The 17,489-nt window shown below is 42.5% G+C and overlaps 1 long non-coding RNA gene across 1 annotated transcript; it reads left to right on the top strand.

Annotated features, from left to right (window-relative positions):
- The first annotated feature begins 11,099 nt into the window (after positions 1-11,099).
- LOC143861349 (uncharacterized) lies at positions 11,100-16,731 on the top strand. The gene is made up of 2 exons (XR_013239953.1): positions 11,100-11,403; positions 16,077-16,731. It is a non-coding gene; the product is annotated as an uncharacterized LOC143861349 (long non-coding RNA).
- The last annotated feature ends 758 nt before the right edge of the window (positions 16,732-17,489 follow it).

Here is a 17,489-nt window from a genome sequence, read left to right as displayed (position 1 = left end):
TTTGCTCCTAACTTAGACCCGACTCACTTGACCCTAACCATTAACCCAATCCAACCAAGTAATATCCCAACACAATCCGAGTCGCATGTCTGAATCCATTTGGCCGAATCTCATAAGCCCGCCCACTTTGAATTCCGAAAATTCAAACCCTTGATGATTCCTATATGCTCAATTCTTTGATGCAAATTCCCAATTCCAAAATCCCATTGCTAGATCAATGTTTCTGAATCTCAAGTCCAATGCTCAAATGCAAACCCGATTCCAGATACAAATACCAATTCTGTCTTCCAAAATCCAAGCAACCTCGCCAGTGGAACTACGTGTGGCTTGATCCCCATCACGGGGTACGTAGGCAATTTGGCACTCCCAAGTTCAGTCGCACCTTTCTCTATCTTTCCCATTCCCTCACACTATTCATCATCTCGATTCATCTCGTGTCTCTCGGAACCATTGGATTATGGTTTCCGTCGTAAGAACCCTTAGAGCCCAATTTAGGAACAATGGTGTCGTGTCGTGTTGTGTCCTAAGTTTTAGGGAGTCTTAGAGTTAGGAGTCCAGCCTCATCACGGACGCTTGCTATGTATAGCAACCGTGCCATAGGTCAAGTTACACTAGTCATCCAGTTTTTCCCTAGGACAAGCCTAGTAAACTAGGATGTAGGCTAACCTGCATTAGTCTAAGGGACAACTTGCATTTAGATAGGATCATATAGCATCTTCGATGAAATCCTAAGATAATAAAATCCTCAACTTGAATTAAATAACTTCTCTTAAAACTGTTGAAACAGTCAATCCCGTCTAGATCGGTGTCCTAGTTGAGTTAGGCATATGTAGCTTAGCTTAAATGCACCGAACTACGTCGACTCTGATCCCAGTGAGGCTTGGGTACGTAGGCAGCTTGGATGTCTGACGGCTGTAGATACCCCATTTTGTTTTGTTTTAATCAACAAATAAATTAGTGTGTTAAATCCATGTGAGAACCCCCTCTATCATTGATTTATATGTTTTAGGTTATTAATATCTTGATCTGACTTTACGGATCATCAATCGGGACAAAATAAGCTAGGGTCACTTCATAGCCCGGACCCTGATTCCATTCCGAGACCCGATTTCCGTAAATCGTTAGATCAATGGCAGATCTTGACCTGGGTCTAACCATCCAAAACCACCTAACCTCTCCTCTCATCCTAACCATCCAAACCTCACCTAACCTCACCTAACCTCTCCTCTCATCCTAACCATCCAAACCTCACCTAACCTCACCTAACCTCACCTAACCTTACCTAACCCCACCTAACCTTACCTAACCTCATCCTCTCATCCTAACCATCCAAAACCACCTAACCTCACCTAACCTCCTATCCCATTCTCCTATAAATACCCTCTCATCCCACCATCCAAGAGAGAAGAAAAAAGAACCCCTCTCTTAGAAAATTCATCCCTCTCCCTCATCTCTTCAAGGGTTCGGCCATCCTTGCCGGATCGGGTGATTTTATACGTTGGGTGATATATATCAAAAGCAGTCATTATCAAGCAAGGAATCATCTTCAAGGAATTAACATCAAAGAAAAATCAAACACAAAGTGGGTTTCCAAAGAGGTAGGCATTTATTTCAATTCTATGTAGGGTCTGTTTTCATGCATATCTTTTACTTTAAAAGAAAAACCATGTTAGGAAGCATGTAGGGTCCGTTTTCCCCCTGGTTAGCCTCTGGTTAGACCCTGGTTGCACCCAGGTTCGCTGCTGGTTGCACCCAGGTTCGATGCTGGTTGCATCCTGGTTCCCTACTGATTCGCACCCTGGTTCCCCTGCTGGTTGCACCCTGGTTCCCTACTGGTTGCACCCTCGTTCCCTGATGGTTGCACCCTGGTTCCCTACTGGTTCGCACCCTGGTTCGATATTGGTTCGCACCCTGGTTCCCTGCTGGTTCGCACTTTGGTTAGACCCTGGTTGCACCCAGGTTCGCTGCTGGTTGCACCCAGGTTCCCTCCTGGTTGCACCCTGGTTCCCCTGCTGGTTCGCACCCTGGTTCCCTGCTGGTTCGCACCCAGGTTCGCTGCTGGTTGCACCCAGGTTCCCTGCTGGTTGCACCCTGGTTCCCCTGCTGGTTCGCACCCTGGTTCCCTGCTGGTTCGCACCCTGGTGCACCCTGGTCCGCACCCTGGTTTGTACCCTGCTTCCTCCTAGTTAGACCATGGCTAGTCTCGGGTTTGCTCCTAACTTAGACCCGACTCACTTGACCCTAACCATTAACCCAATCCAACCAAGTAATATCCCAACACAATCCGAGTCGCATGTCTGAATCCATTTGGCCGAATCTCATAAGCCCGCCCACTTTGAATTCCGAAAATTCAAACCCTTGATGATTCCTATATGCTCAATTCTTTGATGCAAATTCCCAATTCCAAAATCCCATTGCTAGATCAATGTTTCTGAATCTCAAGTCCAATGCTCAAATGCAAACCCGATTCCAGATACAAATACCAATTCTGTCTTCCAAAATCCAAGCAACCTCGCCAGTGGAACTACGTGTGGCTTGATCCCCATCACGGGGTACGTAGGCAATTTGGCACTCCCAAGTTCAATCGCACCTTTCTCTATCTTTCCCATTCCCTCACACTATTCATCATCTCGATTCATCTTGTGTCTCTCGGAACCATTGGATTATGGTTTCCGTCGTAAGGACCCTTAGAGCCCAATTTAGGAACACCGGTGTCGTGTCGTGTCCTAAGTTTTAGGGAGTCTTAGGTTTTAGGGAGTCCTAGAGTTAGGAGTCCAGCCTCATCACGGACGTTTGCTATGTATAGCAACCGTGCCATAGGTCTAGTTACACTAGTCACCCAATCTTTCCCTAGGACAAGCCTAGTAAACTAGGATGTAAGGCAAACCTGCATTAGTCTAAGGGACCATTTGCATTTAGATGAGAATCATATAGCATCTTAGATGAAATCCTAAGATAATAAAATCTTCAACTTGAATTAAATAACTTCTCCTAAAACTGTTGAAACAGTCAATCCCGTCTAGGTCGGTGTCTTAGTTGAGTTAGGCATATGTAACTTAGCTTAGGTGCACCGAACTACGTCGACTCTGATCCCAGTGAGGCTTGGGTACGTAGGCAGCTTGGATGTCTGATGGCATACCACCCGCGAGTCGGCACCACAAACAAATTGTGGTGTTTTGTATATTAATTTTCTTGTAAATGCTTAATCAAATCACTTAGGACTTTCCATGAAATTAGAATTTTAGGAGAACTTTCACTTAGATTGAATCCAGACAAATTAATAAATCAAGATACACATTTAGGATTCACATTGAAATTAGATCATAGGATGCATGTCACTTAGTTCGCACATTAACATAGAGTTGAATGAGCCATTTAAAATAAATTTAAAAGAGTTAGCTTTTGGAATCGAAGACCGATTATCGGGCAAGAATGGTGCATGTGGTGGATAACTCCCCATACCTTCCATTCTCGTAACCAGGTAGCGAGTCTAGATTTCTGGTTAATTACGGGTCCTAGATCCCACATCTAGGTGGCGACTCTGTCAGTCTCTTTCGTGTGGAATTCGGATTGCCTTAGTGATCCCAAGTTCACAGGAAAGATTAATTCAAATCAATAATAAAATGCACACGCCAATCGCGTGGATACGAGAGACCAAGAGAGAGAGAGCGGCGGCTCGCGCCCCACACCCCTCTCGCGGGATCCGGGTACCACAGTCTGGCGACTCTGCTGGGGATCACCTAACTTCATTAAAATTCCAAAAGATAATTCATTTGAATTTAATTTAACCGGCTCATAAGAACTCTATCTCTTGTATACTTGTCAGATTAGTTTGTCTTGTTTTATTTTCTCATCACATTTTACTCAAACTTAATCTAACAAAACCTGAAGGCATCATAGATCGCGCGAACTTATTGCACACACTTACATCACTTGCATCTAAACCCTTGCATCTCACGTGCACACACGTCCTATTTTAGGAACCCGGAGTGTTATCTAGCATGGTTGACTGGGATTTCATCACCTGGTGCCTCTGTGCTAGAGAAGCATTCCACCCTTAGCCTGGTACCTTTATGGTACGTAAACGGATCTCTTGTTCACGTACTGATACGCCGGACACTGGTACAGTATATCGAGCAGGGATTCGCGCTAAGGGAACTCTTGGCCTTACCCCTAGATTAACCCACACATGCATGTAGTATACGAACACATGTGCATCATGTGTGTGAGCCTAGTTTAGGATATCCTACCCATTGGTGTCTAGATTAGGCCGTGGTCCATCTTCCAATGGTCACGATCGGTCCTTAGATACACGAACAAAGTCATGAGTCGAGATTCTCTCTCCACTCCGATAGATTAGGATTAGGGTTGATGCCTTCAGGTAACACTGATAAAATGTGAAAAAAAAAAAAAAAAAAAATTTCCCTTTGGGTTAGGATATAAATCCCATAATTTTCAAAGATCTCATAGGATTAGTCATTCATGATCTATCCGTTGAAAGCAATCTTATGCTATCTCATCTAATCTTTTGATCGTGCGTCTTTCGTTCTTCTGTCATACGATTCGATCGTATCTTCATGCCATCCCCTAACTGGCAGATGCAGAATCTCACAATCTTTCGATTATGCGTTCTCATGATCTGATCATGCCTGGTCCAGATAATCCAATCTTGCTTGTACCCCTGGTCTGTTCCTCCTCTAGGGGCTACCTTTTTCAAGATTATTTTGCTAAGTCCTTCAGAGTTCACTCTCAGAATCATTGAGCTAGGGGCATTTCCCTATGCGAATCAGTCATCATTGTCCAAAATTGAAAGTATCAGCCATGATGATGTTCAGAACGAACCAGCCTTCGCCGAGCCTTCAACGCCAAACAGTTGCAGCAGTTAAAGTTTTAGTCACTTACTATTTTATGTTGAGTCAGTCATCATGGTCAGTATAATTGTTGAGTCCGGTCTTACAGTTAAAGGTCAATGCCTAGTCCAGGCAAGTTATCTTCTGTTTCTCTTTCTTATTTAGAGTTGTGAATCGTGAGCATGTTCAGGATAGGTCGTCTGATGTAATAGCTTTTCTTTAAATAAAATTTCAGTCAGTTCCAAAAAGTTCACTTGTGTCTGTTCTTAAGTGTGCTTCTGATCTTAAAATAAGACTCCCTCCTCAAATGAGGACAAAATTGACGAAACTCCACTTGAGTCACAGCAATTACTTGAACGAGAGGAGGAGCGCCAATCCCAACCTTTCAAAGATGAAATTGAAATGATAAACACTGGCACTGAAACTTTGATTCAGTGAATGCCGATTGAAAATACATTACCCTCTAAAGAGTGTGAAGAATTGATAAAATTATTTCAAGAATAAAAAGATTGTCTAGAAAAGCTACAACCGATACCAGGGGCAAGACATAGATGGAAAGCTCAAAGAAAATGAAGAAAGTGAGAAGATATATGCTATACAAGGGGCATAGAGTGGAAACAACTTTCATATTTCCAATCAATGACCTTGGTTCTCAAATTCATAAAGCCAACAAATTCAAGATGAAAAGTTCAAGAGCAAACAATGAAAAGTGATCATCAGATATCGAGAGTACGAATCCATAGATGGAGGATGTCAAAGAACAAGTTTCGCTCTATGAAAGTCAAAAGCACGTATTAGAATCTTGAAAGAAGAAGATCCATTATCTCTTACCTGGAAATGCCGTCAAACTCCGCGAAAAAAAAAAAAAAAACAAAAGAGAAAAAAAAAATAATCAGTACCAGAGGGACTCTAGTAACCTAGATCGATTCCCAATCTGAACATCGAAAGGCCTCCTTTGGCCGATTAAATCCCAAAATCAAAACCCAATGTCAAAAGAATACCGATTTGCAAACCCTTCGAGCCTAAATCAAATTTTCTTGAAAACCCATCAAACTTGGGGCATTCCCCCGAACTACGCGAGACCTGATCCCTATACTGGGGTACGTAGGCAACTCGGTTGAACCGAGTTCGGTCGATTCAAAAAGGAAAAGAAATTCAATCCTTTCAAAAAAAAAGAAGAGAGGGACAAGTTCCAAAAGAAGAGAAGTTAATTGTTCCAGAAAGAAAAGAAAAAAGGAAAAAAAAAATCAAACAATTTATCTTCAAACTAGGGGCATTCGCCCTGAACTACACACGACCTGATTCCTACCTTGGGATATGTAGGCGACCTGTTCACAGGTTCGGTCGAAATCTTTGTTGAGCCTTAAGCCATTCTTTGAAAAGCCCTATCCTACCTATAAAAGTCCTTCTGGTGTTCAGAACTAATGAGCTAGGTCCTGAGATACAATAAAAAAATGAAATGATGATGAATAAGAAAAATAACGGAGTTTGAAGATCTGCTAGACTGAAAACCTGAAAGGGCGGTCTAGGCAAAATTTAAGATCATTCCCCTGCTAAGTTGAAAACCCGAAAGGGCGGCTTAGGCAAAAGCTAAGGGGATAGCCTGCTGGATCGAAAACCTAGAAAGGTGGTTCAGGCAAAAGTTAAGGCTAGCGCGGTCCGCCAAGTTAAAAACCCTGAAGAGGTGACTTGGTCACGGTAAGAGAATCAGTATAAGAAGGCAACAGCCGGTATCAAGACTGAAGATCAACTGAAGTTCAAGCAAATTCAAGTGATATCCTCAAAACTGGGGGCATTGAAGCTAAGCAATCTTAGGGGTCGTAATTAAATTCTTGAGGCATTACTGTTTCGAGGAAGAAGTCCGGTGTTTACCAATTGAAAAACTATTCCTTGAAAGGATAGACTTACCAAACAAAACATTAACTAAGTCAGAAGCATCACTATGTTTGTCAGTATAGTCAGTCAATCTTTATTATTCTAAGTTCACTCCTTCAGGGCTGCTCAATCCTTTGAGTAGTGCCTTTCATCTAAGTTTTCTCTTTAGAAAGAGTCAATTGTCGTTCCTATGTCCAAATGATGTAACTGTCTTGGTGAAGGAGGCCCGGCCTAGGCAGCTCCCTGCAATTATACCTGAAAGGGTTCAAGAATCTAGTCAAACAGCTACATTTCAAAGAAGATCAACTCAGAAGAGTTCAGAAGTAGAAACATCAGAAAGCCCAGCTTCCGTAAAAAGATCATACCCCAGGAAGGCACCTTAAGCTTGGAAGAGCCCCAGATGCAATGGTGTTTGAGCCAATTTCTCAGAAAGACGAACCATTAAAATTCGGAATCTCCTTCCAGTTTGTTAAATACTATCCTGGTCAAGAAATGTTTATCTAAACACCTGTCAAGAGGCAAATCCCACTTTTCCATGATTATATCCGAGAGAGCCATTGTTCTAAATTACCAATCTCAAATGTCTTGTTCAAGGTTTCAGTTATCAAAATCCCCAGAAGACAAGACCAACAGTCTCATTGAGAAAAATCTTGTTGAAGTTTCATAAAAGTGTTCCTAATCCATCCTTGTTACTAATGGTTCTTCGTTCATAAGGTTGGTCGTCTCATCATTCGTCAAAGTCTTGGTTTCCACTGTCTTTACTGGGCGCGATCTATAATGTCCCCGATTTCATTGAGTTCAAAAAAAAAAAAAAAAAAAAAAAAAAAAATCCAAAATTCATCAAATCCAATTCTACGTCAAATTCAAATTCATGAAAACCTCTAAATTCTTCGAGCCCGTTTGTGAACGGTGCCTCTTTTCTCGAGGCCATTTGTGAATGGTCTCATCTTCTCCTTGAGCCCGTTTGCTGACGGTACCTCATTTCCCAAAAATAAAAATTCATCAAATCCAATCCCTGATTCAAACAAATCCAATCTTACGTCAAATTCAAGTTCATGAAAAATCTCATGTCCTCTTTGAGCCCTTTTGTGAAAGGTGCCTCATTTCTCGAGTCCATTTGTGAATGGTCTCGTCTTCTCCCTGAACCCGTTTGTGAACAGGTTTCTCATTCTCTGAGTCCATTTGTGAATGGTCTCATGTCCTCTTTGAGCCCGTTTGTGAACGGTGCCTCTTTTCTCGAGGCCATTTGTGAATGGTCTCATCTTCTCCTTGAGCCCGTTTGCGGACGGTACCTCATTTTCCAAAAATAAAAAAAAATTATCAAATCCAAATCCTTAATTAAAAAAAAATCCAATTCTACGTCGAATTCAAATTCATGAAAACCTCTAAATTCTTTGAGCCCGTTTGTGAACGATGCCTCTTTTCTTGAGGCCATTTGTGAATGGTCTCGTCTTTTCCTTAAGCCCGTTTGCGGACGGTACCTCATTTCTCAAAAATAAAAAAAATTCATCAAATCCAATCCCCGATTCAAACAAATCCAATCTTACGTCAAATTCAAGTTCATGAAAAATCTCATGTCCTCTTTGAGCCCTTTTGTGAAAGGTGCATCATTTCTCGAGTCCATTTGTGAATGGTCTCGTCTTCTCCTTGAACCCGTTTGTGAACAGGTTTCTCATTCTCTGAGTCCATTTGTGAATGGTCTCATGTCCTCTTTGAGCCCGTTTGTGAACGGTGCCTCTTTTCTCGAGGCCATTTGTGAATGGTCTCATCTTCTCCTTGAGCCCGTTTGCGGACGGTACCTCATTTTCCAAAAATAAAAAAAATTTATCAAATCCAAATCCTTAATTAAAAAAAAATCCAATTCTACGTCGAATTCAAATTCATGAAAACCTCTAAATTCTTTGAGCCCGTTTGTGAACGATGCCTCTTTTCTTGAGGCCATTTGTGAATGGTCTCGTCTTTTCCTTAAGCCCGTTTGCGGACGGTACCTCATTTCTCAAAAATAAAAAAAATTCATCAAATCCAATCCCCGATTCAAACAAATCCAATCTTACGTCAAATTCAAGTTCATGAAAAATCTCATGTCCTCTTTGAGCCCTTTTGTGAAAGGTGCATCATTTCTCGAGTCCATTTGTGAATGGTCTCGTCTTCTCCTTGAAACCGTTTGTGAACAGGTTTCTCATTCTCTGAGTCCATTTGTGAATGGTCTCATGTCCTCTTTGAGCCCGTTTGTGAACGGTGCCTCTTTTCTCGAGGCCATTTGTGAATGGTCTCATCTTCTCCTTGAGCCCATTTGCGGACGGTACCTCATTTTCCAAAAATAAAAAAAAATTATCAAATCCAAATCCTTAATTAAATAAAAAATAAAAAATCCAATCCTACGTCAAATTCAAGTTCATAAAAAATCTCTAAATTCTTCGAGCCCGTTTGTGAACGGGGCCGCCTCATTTCTCGAGTCCATTTGTGAATGGTCTCGTCTTCTTCTTGAACCCGTTTGTGAACGGTGTCTCATTTTTTGAGTCCATTTGTGAATGGTCTCATGTCCTCCTTGAGCCCGTTTGTGAATGGTGCCTCATTTCTCTAGTCCATTGGTGAATGGTCTCGTCTTCTCCTTGAACCCGTTTGTGAACGGTGTCTCATTTTCTGAGTCCATTTGTGAATGGTCTCATGTCCTCTTTGAGCCCTCTTGTGAAAGGTGCCTCATTTCTCGAGTCCATTTGTGAATGGTCTCGTCTTCTCCTTGAACCCGTTTGTGAACGGTGCCTCATTTCTCGAATCCATTTGTGAATGGTCTCGTCTTCTCCTTGAGCCCGTTTGTGAACGGTGCCTCATTTCTCGAGTCCATTTGTGAATGGTCTCGTCTTCTCCTTGAGCCCGTTTGTGAATGGTGCCCCATTTCTCGAGTCCATTTGTGAATGGTCTTGTCTTATCCTTGAGTCCGTTTGTGAATGGTGCCTCTTTTCTCGAATCCATTTGTGAATGGTATCGTCCTCCTTGAGCCCGTTTGTGAATGGTGCCCCATTTCTCGAGTCCATTTGTGAATGGTCTTGTCTTATCCTTGAGTCCGTTTGTGAATGGTGCCTCTTTTCTCGAATCCATTTTTGAATGGTATCGTCCTCCTTGAGCCCGTTTGTGAACGGTGCCTCATTTCTCGAGTCCATTTGTGAATGGTCTTGTCTTCTCCTTGAGCCCGTTTGTGAACGGTGCCTCATTTCTCGAATCCATTTGTGAATGGTCTCGTCTTCTCCTTGAGCCCGTTTGTGAACGGTGCCTCATTTCTCGAGTCCATTTGTGAATGGTCTCGTCTTCTCCTTGAGCCCGTTTGTGAATGGTGCCCCATTTCTCGAGTCCATTTGTGAATGGTCTTGTCTTATCCTTGAGTCCGTTTGTGAATGGTGCCTCTTTTCTCGAATCCATTTGTGAATGGTATCGTCCTCCTTGAGCCCGTTTGTGAACGGTGCCTCATTTCTCGAGTCCATTTGTGAATGGTCTTGTCTTCTCCTTGAGCCCGTTTGTGAACGGTGCCTCATTTCTCGAGTCCATTTGTGAATGGTCTTGTCTTCTCCTTGAGCCCGTTTGTGAACGGTGCCTCATTTCTCGAGTCCATCTGTGAATGGTTTTCTATCCTCCTTGAGGCCGTTTGTGAACGGTGCCTCATTATCCAAGTCCATTTGGGAATGCTTCTTATCCTCGTTGAACCCGCTTGTGAGCGGCGTCTCATCTCCTTCTAAAAACTGTTTGAGAGCGATCTTTGTCCTTTCCCTTCAGAATCCATTCGAAAATGATATCTCATTCTCTAATTGCCCGTTTGTGAACGGCGCCGCATCGAGTTTTTTTATTATTCAAGTTCTAGGGTTTCATCTAAGGTTTTGCATTATGTTAAGGTGCGTTGTGTCTAGAGAGTCCTTTGTCGATTAAAGCTACGCAAAATGGTTCTGTCATTTTTAACTTTGGTATTCAATGACTACGTCATCTCTACCAAAGAGGGGCATCTGTAGACACCCCATTTTGTTTTGTTTTAATCAACAAATAAATTAGTGTGTTAAATCCATGTGAGAACCCCCTCTATCATTGATTTATATGTTTTACGTCATTAATATCTTGATCTGACTTTACGGATCATCAATCGGGACAAAATAAGCTAGGGTCACTTCATAGCCCGGACCCTGATTCCATTCCGAGACCCGATTTCCGTAAATCGTTAGATCAATGGCAGATCTTGACCTGGGTCTAACCATCCAAAACCACCTAACCTCTCCTCTCATCCTAACCATCCAAACCTCACCTAACCTCACCTAACCTCTCCTCTCATCCTAACCATCCAAACCTCACCTAACCTCACCTAACCTCACCTAACCTTACCTAACCCCACCTAGCCTTACCTAACCTCATCCTCTCATCCTAACCATCCAAAACCACCTAACCTCACCTAACCTCCTATCCCATTCTCCTATAAATACCCTCTCATCCCACCATCCAAGAGAGAAGAAAAAAGAACCCCTCTCTTAGAAAATTCATCCCTCTCCCTCATCTCTTCAAGGGTTCGGCCATCCTTGCCGGATCGGGTAATTTTATACGTTGGGTGATATATATCAAAAGCAGTCATTATCAAGCAAGGAATCATCTTCAAGGAATTAACATCAAAGAAAAATCAAACACAAAGTGGGTTTCCAAAGAGGTAGGCATTTATTTCAATTCTATGTAGGGTCTGTTTTCATGCATATCTTTTACTTTAAAAGAAAAACCATGTTAGGAAGCATGTAGGGTCCGTTTTCCCCCTGGTTAGCCTCTGGTTAGACCCTGGTTGCACCCAGGTTCGCTGCTGGTTGCACCCAGGTTCGATGCTGGTTGCATCCTGGTTCCCTACTGATTCGCACCCTGGTTCCCCTGCTGGTTGCACCCTGGTTCCCTACTGGTTGCACCCTCGTTCCCTGCTGGTTGCACCCTGGTTCCCTACTGGTTCGCACCCTGGTTCGATATTGGTTCGCACCCTGGTTCCCTGCTGGTTCGCACTTTGGTTAGACCCTGGTTGCACCCAGGTTCGCTGCTGGTTGCACCCAGGTTCCCTCCTGGTTGCACCCTGGTTCCCCTGCTGGTTCGCACCCTGGTTCCCTGCTGGTTCGCACCCAGGTTCGCTGCTGGTTGCACCCAGGTTCCCTGCTGGTTGCACCCTGGTTCCCCTGCTGGTTCGCACCCTGGTTCCCTGCTGGTTCGCACCCTGGTGCACCCTGGTCCGCACCCTGGTTTGTACCCTGCTTCCTCCTAGTTAGACCATGGCTAGTCTCGGGTTTGCTCCTAACTTAGACCCGACTCACTTGACCCTAACCATTAACCCAATCCAACCAAGTAATATCCCAACACAATCCGAGTCGCATGTCTGAATCCATTTGGCCGAATCTCATAAGCCCGCCCACTTTGAATTCCGAAAATTCAAACCCTTGATGATTCCTATATGCTCAATTCTTTGATGCAAATTCCCAATTCCAAAATCCCATTGCTAGATCAATGTTTCTGAATCTCAAGTCCAATGCTCAAATGCAAACCCGATTCCAGATACAAATACCAATTCTGTCTTCCAAAATCCAAGCAACCTCGCCAGTGGAACTACGTGTGGCTTGATCCCCATCACGGGGTACGTAGGCAATTTGGCACTCCCAAGTTCAGTCGCACCTTTCTCTATCTTTCCCATTCCCTCACACTATTCATCATCTCGATTCATCTTGTGTCTCTCGGAACCATTGGATTATGGTTTCCGTCGTAAGGACCCTTAGAGCCCAATTTAGGAACACCGGTGCCGTGTCGTGTCCTAAGTTTTAGGGAGTCTTAGGTTTTAGGGAGTCCTAGAGTTAGGAGTCCAGCCTCATCACGGACGTTTGCTATGTATAGCAACCGTGCCATAGGTCTAGTTACACTAGTCACCCAATCTTTCCCTAGGACAAGCCTAGTAAACTAGGATGTAAGGCAAACCTGCATTAGTCTAAGGGACCATTTGCATTTAGATGAGAATCATATAGCATCTTAGATGAAATCCTAAGATAATAAAATCTTCAACTTGAATTAAATAACTTCTCCTAAAACTGTTGAAACAGTCAATCCCGTCTAGGTCGGTGTCTTAGTTGAGTTAGGCATATGTAACTTAGCTTAGGTGCACCGAACTACGTCGACTCTGATCCCAGTGAGGCTTGGGTACGTAGGCAGCTTGGATGTCTGATGGCATACCACCCGCGAGTCGGCACCACAAACAAATTGTGGTGTTTTGTATATTAATTTTCTTGTAAATGCTTAATCAAATCACTTAGGACTTTCCATGAAATTAGAATTTTAGGAGAACTTTCACTTAGATTGAATCCAGACAAATTAATAAATCAAGATACACATTTAGGATTCACATTGAAATTAGATCATAGGATGCATGTCACTTAGTTCGCACATTAACATAGAGTTGAATGAGCCATTTAAAATAAATTTAAAAGAGTTAGCTTTTGGAATCGAAGACCGATTATCGGGCAAGAATGGTGCATGTGGTGGATAACTCCCCATACCTTCCATTCTCGTAACCAGGTAGCGAGTCTAGATTTCTGGTTAATTACGGGTCCTAGATCCCACATCTAGGTGGCGACTCTGTCAGTCTCTTTCGTGTGGAATTCGGATTGCCTTAGTGATCCCAAGTTCACAGGAAAGATTAATTCAAATCAATAATAAAATGCACACGCCAATCGCGTGGATACGAGAGACCAAGAGAGAGAGAGCGGCGGCTCGCGCCCCACACCCCTCTCGCGGGATCAGGGTACCACAACGGCATACCACCCGCGAGTCGGCACCATAACAAATTGTGGTGTTTTGGATATTAATTTTCTTGTAAATGCTTAATCAAATCATTTAGGGCTTTCCATGAAATTAGAATTCTAGGAGAACTTTCACTTAGATTGAACCCAGACAAATTAATAAATCAAGATACACATTTAGGATTCCCATTGAAATTAGATTTTAGGATGCATGTCACTTAGTTCGCACATTAACATAGAGTTGAATGAGCCATTTAAAATAAATTTAAAAGAGTTAGCTTTTGGAATCGAAGACCGATTATCGGACAGGAATGGTGCATGTGGTGGATAACTCCCCATACCTTCCATTCTCGTAACCAGGTAGCGAGTCTAGATTTCTGGTTAATTATGGGTCCTAGATCCCACATCTAGGTGGCGACTCTGTCAGTCTCTTTCGTGTGGAATTAGGATTGCCTTAGTAATCCCAAGTTCTCATAAAAGACGAATTACAATCAACAATTAAAAACACACGCCAATCGCGTGGATACGAGAGACCAAGAGAGAAGGCGCGGCGGCTCGCGCCCTGCCCTTCTCGCGGGATCGGGTACCACAGACACCGATCGTGATAACTATCGCTTAGTTTCGGTCTTTTTGTATTCATTTTAATTACATCCTGAAATTAAGCATAATCTAAATAAAGGATAAAACATAAGTTATCTTGGTTTGAATTTTTTGAAAAATGCCAATTTAAGTTAAGAGACTGGATTCATCCGGGCAAGAGGGGTGCCTAACACCTTCCCCAATTGTAACCATAACCCTTACCCAGATATCTATAAGGACCGTGCTTTAAGTAAACAGAGCAAAATATAAGGTTCAAAGGCCTAGAGCAAAAGAACCCCTTTTGCTACTGTTCTTCCAACGAAATTTAAGAACCTCTACTCATTTCATTGGAAGAACAGGCACAAGTCCTAGGCCCTAACCTAGGTGGCGACTCTAAGTTTCTCTATCTTGCGAAGTTAAGACCACAGTCCCGAGTTCGCAAGCAGCACAGATCAAACAAATACTCCATTGAGAACCCGATGTGGTGATCCCCTGCCATCCTACGCAGCGCGGGGAAAAACTGGCTCCCACAGTACGTCTTGGTTCCAAGTTATACTCTAAATCAAGAGGTATCGCATACCATGAACTCATGCTGCGAGGGCACTATTTTTGAGAGAGCCTTAGCGGGGCTCTCCGACCACATGTAGAGATCGAGAGGCCCCAGCACCTCGAGATCGGGGTCCACAGGCTGGCGACTCCACTAGGGATCTTTTGAATCTTGCAACTCTGTAAAAGTGCCATTATTATTAATTTTGAAGAAATTTGGGCCAAAATTAAGAAAAATGGGAACCTTATCGTTAGAAATCCAGGGCAACAAATATGTGGGTAATAAAACAAGGGCATTACACACTTCACTTAAGGCATTATTTTTTTGGTCTTGATATTTATCTGAGTCGGCCTCGCAGTAGATCCAGCCAGGCCTACAGGAAGTAATGACCTGTTTGACACCGCTTGGGATCTACTACCAATGCCATGCAGCCTTTAGGCAATGATGCACCACTCTGTATATTGCTTAGACATTCGGGATACATGGAGACCTATATTGTGGGCCATAATTTGATATTATTATATTATGTATGCATATAGGACGTACATGTGAACATAGGTTAGAGTTCGTCCATGACCCATGTAGTATCGAAGAGTAGTTCGCCTTATGCGGCTACTCGCTTCGTTTTTTAGTACACTCATCAGTCTGTTATGAGTTAAGACCTCCCTGACTTCGCTAGATTAGAATTAAGGATGGTGTTCCTGGTTAGGGTATTTATGTATATATATATATACATGTATTATATATATATATATATATTGATTACTAGATATAGGACCTATTTCTTAGTTCAGATTCCTTATCTAATTCAATCAATCAATCTATCCACCATTGAGATCATGATCAGATCGATGGATTTTAATCCTCATTATCATGGCCATGACCTATCCCTCAATCTTTTGATCGCAAATTTGGCCCATCGCCAAATGTCATCATTCATGGTCAGTCCCTCATTGGATTACATCACTTCTGTGACCATATTCCATTTACCGATTGTGTGCTTATCTTGCCTCCATTATTTGAGTGCAAGTATCCTTGTTGAGAGTCCTATATTACTGTGTTCCCATTGGTATACCCTTATGTTGGGCTGTGGGGATCCCTTTGTAACGCCGTCATGCTGCCGAATTTTACCTGAAACATTCTAAGTGTGACCACTATCCCCCAGTATTAATGATAAACCATGAGTTTACCTTACCACGACCCTTTGTAAGGCTGTCATGCTACCAGAGTTTATATGAAACATTTTGAGTGTGATTGCTATCCTTTAGGGTTATTGATAAATTATGCGTTTACCTTACCACAACCCTTCTTACAATTGTTATGCTGCTGGTTCATACCCAAGGGAGAGATGTGTTTGTATTATCTCTTGTTTTAGCTTGCGTATAACATTGCCATGTGATTACCTCGTACTAAAACTGGTGTTTGTCATTTCCATGACAGGAGTCTTAGTCACTCGTCTATTGTCGACACCAAAAGAGCCTTTGTTTCTAAACCTATTGGATCTCATTAACCTTTGAGACTAAGTCACCACTTTACTTCATCTATTCCTCCTCAACCTAGATGGCCACACTAACTGAGATTGATGAGCAATCCTTAATTGAAATGTGGGAAATGATGTTGACTTGGAATAAAGAAATGACTCATCCAAAAGGCAAAGATAATGAGAAGTCAGTGGCCTCTGAAGACTCTGTAATCCAAAATACCCTCCCGTGACCCTTGTTCCTATCCTGGCCGTAGTAGCACATATTGGTGATTCCAAAGATAAGCAACATTCTGAAGAGAAGTGTCTTCTATCTCCCACTACAGTAGGAAAGGAGAAAGAACTTGCTAAAGAGGTTGAGAAATTGAGGAAAGACCGGTGCTAGTTGTATACAGAAAGAGATGTCCAGTCTCTTTTCCAAGTAGGAACTATTAAAGCTTACATAGAACCGAGATGCCATATCTCCTTGCTCTCTTGGATATGTGAATCCTTTGAGCATGGCATTTCTATAATGCTACCTAAGGACGAACATGTGTCAATAAAATAAGCACATCACACACACATTCATAAATGTAAATACCCATTCATGTCATGAAATAAACCTTTATTAATTAATTAATGTCATTCTACTGGCTTTTTAGGGCATATGCTCTAACAATCTCCCACTTGCCCTCAAAGCCAGTCATGCATGTATCTTAGACCCATTCCCTCCAAATGTTTTTCAAATATCTTTTGAGTAAGGGACTTGGTCAAAGGATCTGCCACTTTGTCCACTGAAGCTACTTTAGCTATGGTCAGATCCCCTCTATCAATAATCTCTCGTATCACATGATATTTCTGAAGGAGGTGCTTTGACTTCTGATGAGACCTTAGTTCCTTTGCTTGAGCGATTGCCCCGTCGTTATCACAATACAACATAATAGGTCTCTCAACAGAGGGCACGATGCTAAGTTCGTCTATAAACTTCCACAACCATACCGCCTCCTTCGCCGCATCACTCGTAGCGATGTATTCGGCCTCAATCGTGGAGTCCGTCGTGGTGTCTTGCTTACAACTCCTCCATGAAACTGCTCTATTAGCTAAGGTGAAGACAAAACCTGATGACAATTTAATGTCGTCGACATCTGACTGAAAATCAGAATTGGTATGTCCATAAACGACTAATTCGTCTCCTCCATATACTAAATAATAATGTTTAGTTCTTCTGAGGTACTAAAAGATATGCTTAACTGTTGTCCATTGCTCTTGACCTGTGTTTGATTGATATCTACTAACCACACTTTCAGAGAAATAAATATCTGACCTTGTACACAACATGGCATACATCAAGCCTCTCACTGCCAAAGCGTAGGGAATTCTGTTCATTTCTTCAT

This window comes from Tasmannia lanceolata, unplaced genomic scaffold (genome assembly GCF_043159265.1).
Source record: "Tasmannia lanceolata isolate RefF3 unplaced genomic scaffold, GAP_Taslan_0.1 ptg000037l, whole genome shotgun sequence".
NCBI lineage: Eukaryota > Viridiplantae > Streptophyta > Magnoliopsida > Canellales > Winteraceae > Tasmannia > Tasmannia lanceolata.
This window is presented reverse-complemented; position numbering and strand designations above follow the sequence as displayed.